This window comes from Colletes latitarsis, chromosome 13, assembly GCF_051014445.1.
Source record: "Colletes latitarsis isolate SP2378_abdomen chromosome 13, iyColLati1, whole genome shotgun sequence".
NCBI classification, from domain to species: Eukaryota; Metazoa; Arthropoda; class Insecta; order Hymenoptera; family Colletidae; genus Colletes; species Colletes latitarsis.
In genome coordinates this window covers 1,842,809-1,853,850 of record NC_135146.1, presented here as the reverse complement: position 1 = coordinate 1,853,850, position 11,042 = coordinate 1,842,809, and positions in this window count along the sequence as shown.

Below are 11,042 nucleotides of genomic sequence, written 5' to 3'. Positions count from 1 at the left end.
AGGCGCTGACTGTCTGATAAAGGCCACTCAGGTAAATGTTCGACCTATAAGTTTATCTATTTTACAGACAGAGGTGTACAGGTTCGACGCGGCTTCGCGACAACACGGAAGTTAGGAGACTACGGGTGAAGTTGGCTGTTCGAACGAAATTTGCAGCGGTCGGAACGACCGCTCTGAAGGAAGAGGGAGCAGTGTTGCGACGGTATGAAGATGCCGCGCAATACCGCGAAATTACACTGTCGCAATGGTGTGAAGAGGCTTCGCGATGAGGTGAAGCTGCCACACAAAACGAGCGGATGCGAGATCCCGTGCCTTCTGATTGCCGAGAAACCAGAAACGATTTGAAGAAGAGAACTACGATACATCTCCTGACGAACGGACGTATTAAAAGCATCCTCGTAAATAAAGTTCTTAGTTTGCGTTACAGTTGTGTTACGTTGTGCTATTTCTGTTGTGTTAATTTTCACGTATTATAATATGCGGCGTTCGACGAGTAATACTCCCCGGCGTAACACTACCTTACTGCTTTCTTACTACTCTGCTGCTTGCTTACAAGCTTACTGCTTGCGTACTAGTTTAAAGCTGTCTTACTCGCTTATTGCTTGCTTACTAAGTTGCTGCTTGTGTTCTAGCTTACTGCTTGCATACTAGTTGACTAGCTCCATACAAGCTTACAGCTTGCTTACAATCAAACAGCTTCCTTACTACCTTCCATCTCGCTTACTAGCTCACTGCATACTTACTAGCTAACAGGTATCTTACCAGCTTACTGCTTGCTTACTACCATACTGCTTTCTTACTAGCCCGCTGCCTGCTCACTATCTTACTGCTTAGTTACTAGCACACGGCATACTTACTGGCTAATTTCTTTCTCACTAGCCTGCTGCTTGCTTTCTAGCTTACTTGTTGCTTACTAGCATACTGGCTGCTTACAAGCATACCGCTTCCTTACTACCTTCTTTCTCGCTCCCTAGCTCACGGCCTGCTTACTCGAATACTGTTTACTTACAAGCCTACGGCTAACTTACTCGCTTACTGCACGCTTACTAGCTTACTGCATGCTTACTAGCTTGCTGCATGCTTACTAGCTAGCTGCGTGCGCACTAGCCTACAATATCTTTCTAGCTAACTGCTCTCCTACTAGCCTGCTGCATGCTTACAAGCTTACTGGGTGCTTACTAGCTTACTGGTTGCTTACTACCTTACTGCTTTCTTACTACTCTGCTGCTTGCTTACTAGCTTACTGCTTGCGTACTAGTTTACAGCTGTCTTACTCGCTTACTGCTTGCTTACTACCATACAGCTTTAGCTTGCTGCATACTTTCTAGCTTACTGCTTGCTTACTTCCACAATGCTTCCTTACTAGCTAATTGCCTACTTACTGGCCTGCTGCTTGCTTCCTGGCTTACTTGATGCTTACTGGCATACTGCTTGCTTACTAACATACTGCTTCCTTACTTGCTTCCTGCTCGCTTACTAGTTCACTGCCTACTTACTGGCTTACTGCTTGCTTACAATCTTACTGCCTGCTTACTAGCTTACTGCTTGCTTACTAGCTTCCTGCTCGCTTACTAGCTTGCTGCTTGCCTTCTAGCTTACTGCTTGGTTACTAGCATACTTCCTTCTTGCAAGCGAACTTCTTCCTTACTAGCATGCTGCTTCCTCTCTAGCTTACAGCTTCCTTACTATCAAACTGCCTCCTTACTACCTTCCACCTCGCTTACTAACTCACTGCATACTTACGAGCTCACTGCTTCCTTGCTAGTTAACTGCTTGCCTCCTAGCATACTTCTTCCTTACTAGCTTCCTGCTCGCTTACTTGCTTACTGCTTGCTTACTAGTTAACAGCTGTCTTACCAGATTACTGCTTGCAAACTAGCTTTCTGGTTGCTTACTAGCATACTGCTACCTTACTAGCCTGCAGCTTGCTCCCTCTCTTACTGCTAAGTCACGAGCATACTACTTGCTTACTAGCTAACTGCTTCCTTACTAGCCTATTCCTAGCTTTCTAGCTTACTGCTTGCTTACTAGCTTACTGCTTGCATACTAGCTCACTGCTTGCATAAAATCTAATTGCCTTCATTCCAGCTCTCTGCTTGCTTACTAGCTCACTGCTTGCTTTCCAACTTACTGCATGCTTACAAGCTTACAGCTTGCTTACTAGCTTTCTGCTTGCTTACTATCTTACTGCCTGCTTACTGGCACACTGCTTCCTCACTAGCCAGCTGCTTGCTTACTGGCGTACTGCTTGCTTTCTAACTTACAGCTAGCTTACTCGCTTACAGTTTGCTTACGAGCATCCTCCTCGCTTACGAGCTCACTGATTGCTTACGATCTTACTGCTTCCTTACTACCACACTGGTGGCTTACTAGCTTCCTGCTCGCTTACTAGCTCTCTGCTTTCTGACTAACTCTCTGCTTTCTAACTAGCTTACAGCACTCTTACAAGCTCACTGCTTGATTACAAGCTTACTGCTTGCTTTCTAGCTTACAGTTTGCTTACTAGCTCATTGCTTGATTACCAGCTAACTGCTTTCTTACTAGCCTGCTGCTTTCTTTCTAGCCTACAGTTTGGTTACTAGCCTCCTGCATGCTCTCCAGCTTAAGGCTGGCTCGCAATATTGCAACTTGCTTTCTTGCTTACAGCTTGCTTACTAGCTCACTACTTGCTTACCAGCTCACTGCTTGCTTTCTAGCTTACTGCTTGCCTTCAGCTTACTGCATGCTTACTAGCATAACTCTTTCTTACAATCGAACTGCTTCCTTACTAGCTTGCTGCTTGCTTTCTAGCTTACTGCATGCTTGCTACCATACTGCTTTCTTACTAGGTACATGCTTACTTTCTAGCGTGCTGCTTGCCTCCTAGCCTACTTGTTGCTTACTTGCTTACTGCTTGCTTCCTAGCATACTGCTGCCTTGCTGGCTACCTGCTCGCTTACTAGCTCACTGCTTGCTTAGTAGCACACTGCTTCCTTTCTAGCTAATTGCATTCTTACTAGCCAGCTGCTTACTCACTAGTTTACTTTTTGCTTACTCGCTTACCGCTTGGTTGCTAGCATGCTGCTTGCGTTCTAGCTTACTGCATGCTTGCAAGCAAACAGCTTCCTTACTAGGTTCCTGCTCGCTGCTAGCTTACTAGATTACTTCTTGCTTACTTGCTTTCTGCTAGCCTACTCGCTTACCGCTTAATGCTGGCTTGCTGCTTGCTTTCTAGTATACAGCTTCCATACTAGCATCCTGCTTGCTTACTAACTCACTGATTGCATGCTAGATTACTGCTTGCTTAGTAGCTTAATGTATGCGTTCTGTCTTACTGCTTGCATACTAACACACTGATTTCTTTCTAGCTAACCGCTTTCATACTAGCCAGCTGCTTGCTTACTAGCTTGCTGCTTGCTCTCTAGCTCCCTGCACGCTTTCTAATACACTGCCTTCTTTCTAGCTAGTTGACTTCTTACTGGCCTGCCGCTTGCTTACTAGCTTTCTTGTTGCTAACTAGCTTACAGCTAGCTTACTACCTAACTGCTTTCTTACCAGCTTACTGCTTGCTTACTTGCCCACTGCTTGCTTACTAGCTAACTGCTTTCTTCCTAGCCTGCTGCATGCTTTCTAGCTTACTGCTTGCATATTAGCTTGTTGCTTGTTTTCCAGCTTTCTGGTCGCTTTCGAGCACTCTGCGTGCTTACTAGATTACTCCTTGCATACAAGCTTTCTGCTTGCGTACTAGATAACCGCCCTCTTAAAATCTCACAGCTTGCTTACTAGCATACTGCTTTGTTAGTACCTAGCTGCTTTGTTACTAACTCACTGCTTGCTAACTAGCTTACTGCTTGCTTACTTGCTTACAGCTTGCCCTCTAGCTAACTGCTGCCTTACCAACATACAGCCAGGTTACTAGCTTACTGCTAGCTTACAAGCAGACTGCTTCCTTACTAGCGCCCTGCTCGCTTGCTACATCACTGCTTGCTTACTAGCTTACTGCTTGCTTACTAGCTAACTGCTTGCCCAGTATCTTACTGCTTGCTTACTAGCCTGCTGCTTGCTTTCTAGCTTAATGCTTGCTTACTTGCTTGCTGCTTGCTTTCTAGCTAACTAATTGCTTACTAGCTTACTGGTTCCTTAGTAGCTTACTGCTAAATTTCTAGCGTTCTGCTCTCTTACTACGTCCATGCTCGTTTACTAGCTTACTGCTTGCTTACAAGCATAATGCTACCATACTAGCACCTTGCTCGCATAGCAGCTCACGGCTTGCTTAGCAGCCTACTGCTTGCTTAGTAGCTTACTGCTTGCTTTCTAGTTTAGCGCTTGCTTCTTAGATTGCTGCTTGCTTTCTAGCTTACTGCTTTCTTACTAGCATACTGCTTCCTTATTGGCTTTCTCTTCGCTTAGTAGCTCACAGCTTGCTTACCAGCTTACTGGCTGCTTAATAGCTTAGTGCTAGCTTAATCCCTTAATGCTTGCTTACTACCTTACTGCTTCCTTACTAGCATCCTGGTTGCTTTCTAGATTACTGCTCCCTTACAATCTTCCTGCTCGCTTACTAGCGCACTGCATTCATACTAGGTTACTGTTTGCATACTACCTTAATGCCTCCTTCCTAGCTAAAAGCTATCTTACTAGCCTGCTCCCTGCTTACTAGCTCTCTGCTTGCTTACTAGCTCTCTGCTTGCTTACTAGCGAATTGCTTTCCTACTAGCTTACTACTTTCCTACTAGCATACTGCATACTTACTAGCTTCCTGCTCGCTTACTAGCATACTGCTCGCTTACTAGCTCTATGCGTGCATACTAGCTCACTGCTTGCTTACCAGATTGCTGCTTGCTTACGGGCATACTGCATTCTTACTAGCCAGCTGCTTGCTTACTGGCTTATTGCTTGCTTACAACCTAACTGCTTTCTTACCACCTTACAGCTTACTTGCTAGCTTACTGCTTGCTTACTAGCATACTGCTTCCTTACTAGCGCCTTGCTCGCTTACTAGCTCACTGCTTGCTTACTAGCTTACTGCTAGCTTACTAACTTACTGCTTGCTTACTTGCATGCTGCCTGCAGTCTAACATACAGCTTGCTTACTAGCATACTGCTTTCTTTCTAGTTAACTGCTCTGTGACAAGGCTGCTGCTTGCTTACTAGCTCACGGCTTGCTTTCCAACTTACTACTTACTAACTGGCGTACTGCATCCTCGTACTTTTTTTTTTTTTTTTTTTTTTTTTTTTTTTTTGTCGTGGGGAAAATCTTCGAAAGACTCCCTCCCACCTCCTTGGGGAGAGGTGGGAGGGGTGTGTGGGATTCCCCGCGCCCGTACAACGACAGGCGCGGGACCTACCCACTAAAAACCCCACGGTGACCTTTCGGCACGCTGTGGGAGGATACCGGGAATCGCTCGAAGCATTCTTCCGGTATCCTCCCCGTGCCCGCGCTTTCGCGCCCATCCCCCGGGGGGACAATCGGTCCCCCCAGTAGACACACTGCCTCATAGCGGCGGGACGGGGCCACTCCATCCCGCCGCTATCCGTCCCGGGGCCGCGTTTAGTGGCGGCTGCGAGCCCCAACTCGCAACCGCCCGCGACCCCGTTTCCACCCCTCGGCGGCCGGGCGTTCATGGCCGCACCAGACCGCCGAGGGTGCCTCCCCTTGCGTCGGACCGGTAGGGGGAGGCACTCCTACTCCCAACCGGTCCGACCCGGCGCCGCCTGGCGGGAGGAGGATCCCCTCAGGACCCCCCTCCCAGCCTAGGTCATCCGCCACGCCGAGGCGGCCGCCCGCGACGCCTCGCGACCGGGCGACGACCTCGGGCCACCGCACGAGCGCGAGCTTCAGCGCGCCGCTGAAGCTCACGCTCCCTCCCAGCGGCCTCCTTCTGCAACATTACGTTCTCGCAGAAGGAGGCCACGGCCCTCCACTTCTCCTCGCTGCCGAGCATGGCGCGCACCACGCCCAGCAGCGAGACATCCCGGCCGACGACGCCGACCAGGACACGGCGCTCCCCCTCCCACGCGGGGCATACCTCCAGGGTATGATCCGCCGTGTCCTGCTCAGCGTCGCAGTGGCAGCAACGCGCCGTCGGCTCCTTCCCTATCCGGCACAGGTATCTTCCGAAGCTGCCATGCCCGGAAAATACCTGTGCCAGCCGGTAGGTGAGGCTGCCATGGCCTCTGTCCAGCCACTCCTTCAGGAGTGGCCGAACAGCCCCGACAGTCCGGTGCCCCGCGGTTGGCAGAGCCAGCCGCTCCTGCCACGCGAGCAACACGGACTGCCGGGCCTGGCGCTTCAAATCGCCCCAAGCAGGTTCCTGCCCGCCCGGGACCGCCCCCACCCCCGCGCGACGGTCGACGCGGTGCCGGTACATCACCGCGTGCGACCGCGCGAGCAGGTCCATGGGCGGCATCCCCGCTAGAACCGTCGCCGCCTCATGTGACATGGTCCGATACCCGCGGACGACCCTGAGCGCCATGCGCCTCTGCACCCGACGCAGCATAGTCATGCTGCGCCGGGAGGCAGCCAGGTCGTCCGCCCAGACGGGGGCCCCGTATAGGGCCACCGACTGGACCATTGCCACATAGAGGCGACGAACTCGGCCCGCCGGGCCCCCCAGGTTGGGCAGGATCCGGCCCAGAGCCGCAACCATCCTTTCCAACCGGGGGACCAGGCAGCGGAAATGCTTCTCGAAACGCCAGTGGCTATCGAGGATCAGCCCCAGATACCTGATCTGGGGCTTCACCTCGATGTCAGCCCCACCCACCCGAATCAGAGGGGGTGGCGGATCCTGCCGAGGTGAATGAAACGCAATCACCTCGGTCTTATGGACCGCCACCGTCATCCCCATCCCCCTGATCCGGTCGACGACGCGTTGCGACCCCTCCTCCGCGCGACGCATGGCCCTCCCCCAGTGCGCCCCGACGGCCAGCACCAGTGTGTCATCCGCATAACACACCGTGCTGACGCCGTCGGGGAGGCCGGCCCGCAACACCGAGTCGTACGCGATGTTCCACAGGAGTGGCCCGAGGACCGACCCCTGCGGAACACCGCAGTACACCTCCCTCCGCATATCACCATCCCGGCCCGGATACTCGATCCACCTGCCGCGGAGATAATCCCCGACGATCGCCCTGAGACAAGGGGGGACTCGATGATATTCGAGCCCCCTCCTTATCTCTTCCCAGGGGAGGGTGTTAAAGGCATTGGCAATATCCAAGGATATTGCCAATGCCACCCCTCCCCGGGAGACGGCCGCCTCCGAGAGGGCCCTCACACGACTTATCGCGTCGATAGTCGATCGGCCCCCCCGGAAACCGAACTGGCAGTCGGCCAGACCGGGATCACCCCGCGACAGGTGCTCGACGAGGCGGGCAGCAATCACACGCTCGAAGAGCTTGCCCACCTCGTCGAGGAGTGCATCCTCGTACTGCTCTCTTACTAGCTAATTGCGTTCACACTAGCCTGATGCTTGCTAACTAGCTTACTGGTTGCCTACTAGCGTACTGCTTGCACACTAGCATATTGCTTCCTTGCTAGCTACCTGCTCGCTTACTAGCATGCTGCTTGCTTTCTATCTTTCTCGTTGCTTACTAGCTGTTGAGAACAGATATATTTTGTATTTCCGTATCTTCGCGATTTTTCTGTGTTCCACGTCGGCCCAGATCATGTCATATAACCAATAGGTCTGCCGACCATTTGGCGACGCATATATAGCCGGGATTTTTCTTTGTTTGAAGTTAGTTGTGCGATAACCCTGACCGTGGGGAAAAGTATTCCATGTATTTTGTTGCCTCCGCGTCTTACACCTTGTACCGTTTCAACAAAATATTTTTTCTTCTTTCTGCTATGTGCGATTGGGGAAATCTATTTCAAAGATAGATCCTTACTAATTTATGGGCCCAGCACGCTTCCACTGCGCCTGCTAGAAAGAATTTGTTTGTTGATAAGCCACGCTGGCTGGGTGAATAAAGGTTTTTTTTACTCGGTACCAATTGTGTAAGTGATTTCGTCGCAATGTCTGACATAGAATTTGGAATGGATATCGTGAAACTGGATGGCACTAACTACTCCATGTGGAAATCTGGAGTAGTGATTGCGCTAGAAGCTAAAGGTTTGCTTGGTTTCGTAGATGGTACAATAGTAAAACCTGCTGAAAACAAGGCAACGGTGCTCAAAGTTCACGGTCAAAAATCAGCGCAGGTAAAAATGATTATACTGAAAACAATCGCTCCAAATCTTCGCCGCAATTTGTACAACTGCTCTACTGCAAAAGAAATTTGGAACCAGCTGAGGGACCTGTACGGAGATGCAAGTGAAGACGCTGCACAAACTGCCTGGGAGCAGTTTTATAATTTTCGCGTTAAGGAAGAGGAGCCCATTGCAGATCATTTGGAGATCCTGGAGAGCATCTGCAGACGCCTGCAGGATGCGGGTGAGGAACCGTCGGACAAAGCTGTCATGGCAAAACTGATGCGCAGTTTACCCGCGAAGTTCTCCATTTTTCGTCACACATGGGAATGCACTCCTGCTACGGAAAAAACGAAAACGAACTTGATCAGCAGACTGATCAAGGAAGACAGGCGTTTTGCTGAGGATGAAGTGTCGACGCTCGCACTTCGTGTTCAAAAGACGTCCCTGAACGACGCAAAGAAAAAGAAACGTTCCAAGAAGGATATCGAGGAGCTGAAAAAACGAACGAGGTGTGGAGTCTGCAAAGAAAAAGGCCACTGGGCACGTGAATGTCCAGAAAATCAAGCTGGAAAATCATCGGACAGTTCAGCGAGAAATGCGCTAGCGTTGGTGTGTAACATTGTTGCAACATATAAATGCACCAGTGAAAGTGACAGTGACGTGTGGATTGCGGATTCGGGTGCCGGAATGCATATGACTTTCCGCAAAGACTATTCTTCGGCATTGCAGCCGAATTCAAATGGTCATGCGGTTAAAGTAGCGGATGATTGCATCATCTTAGCGGCTGGCATCGGAACAATTAAAATCCAAGAAGTGCTTGAGGGTGTGCTATACAAACGCGAATTACAAGATGTGCTCTATGTACCTGAACTAAAGTGTAGTTTGTTTTCTATAGGCTCAGTGAACAAAAAACGGTACTCTTTTCATTCGTTTGAAAACAAATGTGAAGTTCGCGATAGTAAAGGAAAACTCGCCGCACGTGGAATACCGCACGGAAAACTGTTTAAAATGTGTTTCAAAGAGAAAGTGCCCATTGACTGTAAAGCGCTGAAATTAGCAGATGGCCAGGAAAAATTAACACTTTAGCATGAGCGAATGGGACACGTAAATGAACGCACAAAAAAACACACGTGTGAACAACTCGGCATCCATGGAATTGAAAAGGACAATTTGACAAAGTTTTTTTGTGAAGGATGCATTATGGGCAAGCAGCCCCGAAGGCCGCATCCAAGCATCGGGATTGAAGACAATTACGAGCCAGGGGGAGAAAATTCATATCGATGTCTGTGGCCCTGTAAACATAAACTCACCGAGCAACACGCGGTTCTTTTTACTGTTTAAGGACGAGAGTACCAGCTATAGGAAGGTATACTTCATGAGCCATAAATCAAAAGTATTCAGCAAATTTAAGGAGTTCGAGGCATTCGTATCGACGCAGACAGGAACGAAAATCAAAGTCCTGCGCTCGGACAATGGGACAGAGTACACCTGCAGCCAGCTCCAGACCTTTTTGGAGGAAAAAGGTATAATCCACGGATGCTCGTCACCACACATTCATGAGCAGAATGGTCGCGCTGAACGCGAAATTCGTATGCTCATTGAAAGTGCACGTTCTATGATTCACGCAAAGAACATGGCTCAAAAATTATGGGCAGAAGCAGTAAACACCGCGTGCTACCTGCTGAATCGGACCATCCTAGAGCCAGGGGAGACGATTACTCCGTTCGAGAAGTGGTTTAAACGGAAACTTGATATAAAACATTTAAAGGTGTTTGGATCCGTAGCTTACCTGAACGTGCCGAAGGAAAGACGGCAAAAATTCGACCAAAAAAGCAGACAGGTCATATTCGTCGGTTACGATGGGGAGTCTACTAATTATAGACTCTGGGATAATAAATTGAAGAAAATTTCAATAAGCAGAGACGTAACCTTCAACGAAAATGCCCTGCCGAGTGCCGAAACGTGTGCCGAAACCGATACAATAATCAAGTTCGTAATTGAAGACGAAAGAGAGACGATTCCTACTCCTGAAGGTGCAGCGGAACACCAAGTTCCTGTTGTGGAAGATGTCGCCGAAACACGAGAACTGGAAAACAATGGAAATGAAGAAAACGCAGCTTTGCCAGAGATAGAGCAGGTAGCCGCCAATGAAAATGCTCGGGAAGGAAGACAACTGCGCAATAGAAGAACATTACAAGCACCTGACCGATACGGCGTAGCTATTGCTTTTTTGGCTGATACGGTGCCTATGACCTACACTGAGGCAATATCCAGTGACGACACCAGAAAATGGAAGAAAGCCATGGACGAAGAGATGCTGGCGCTTGAAAAAAATCGCACATGGACCATATGTGCACTGCCGCAAGGAAAACGTGCAATCGGTTGCAAATGGGTTTTCTCAATCAAAAATAATGCAGCTGGAAATCTGAAAAGATACAAGGCGAGACTCGTAGCGAAAGGATTCCGACAACCAGAAGGAATCGATTATTTTGACACATTCGCACCCGTCGTTCACTACGGGTCCATTAGAACTCTTCTTGCAATAGCTGCGAAAGGTGATTATGAAATAATGAAGTTCGACGTGAAAACCGCTTTTCTATATGGCGATCTTCAAGAAGAAATTTATTTGGAGCAGCCTCCAGAATACACAATTTAGAGCCAACCGGATGCAGTCTTCCCGCTACATCGCAGCCTGTATGGATTGAAGCAGTCACCCAAATGCTGGAACGAGAAGTTCACGAGGTTTCTGAACGGATTTAATCTCGTGAACATCGCAAGTGATAAGTGCGTGCTTGTCGGTGTAGTGGAAAGTTCAGAAGTGTATTTAGCCCTGTATGTGGATGATGGTTTGATTATGAGCAAAAGCGAGAAT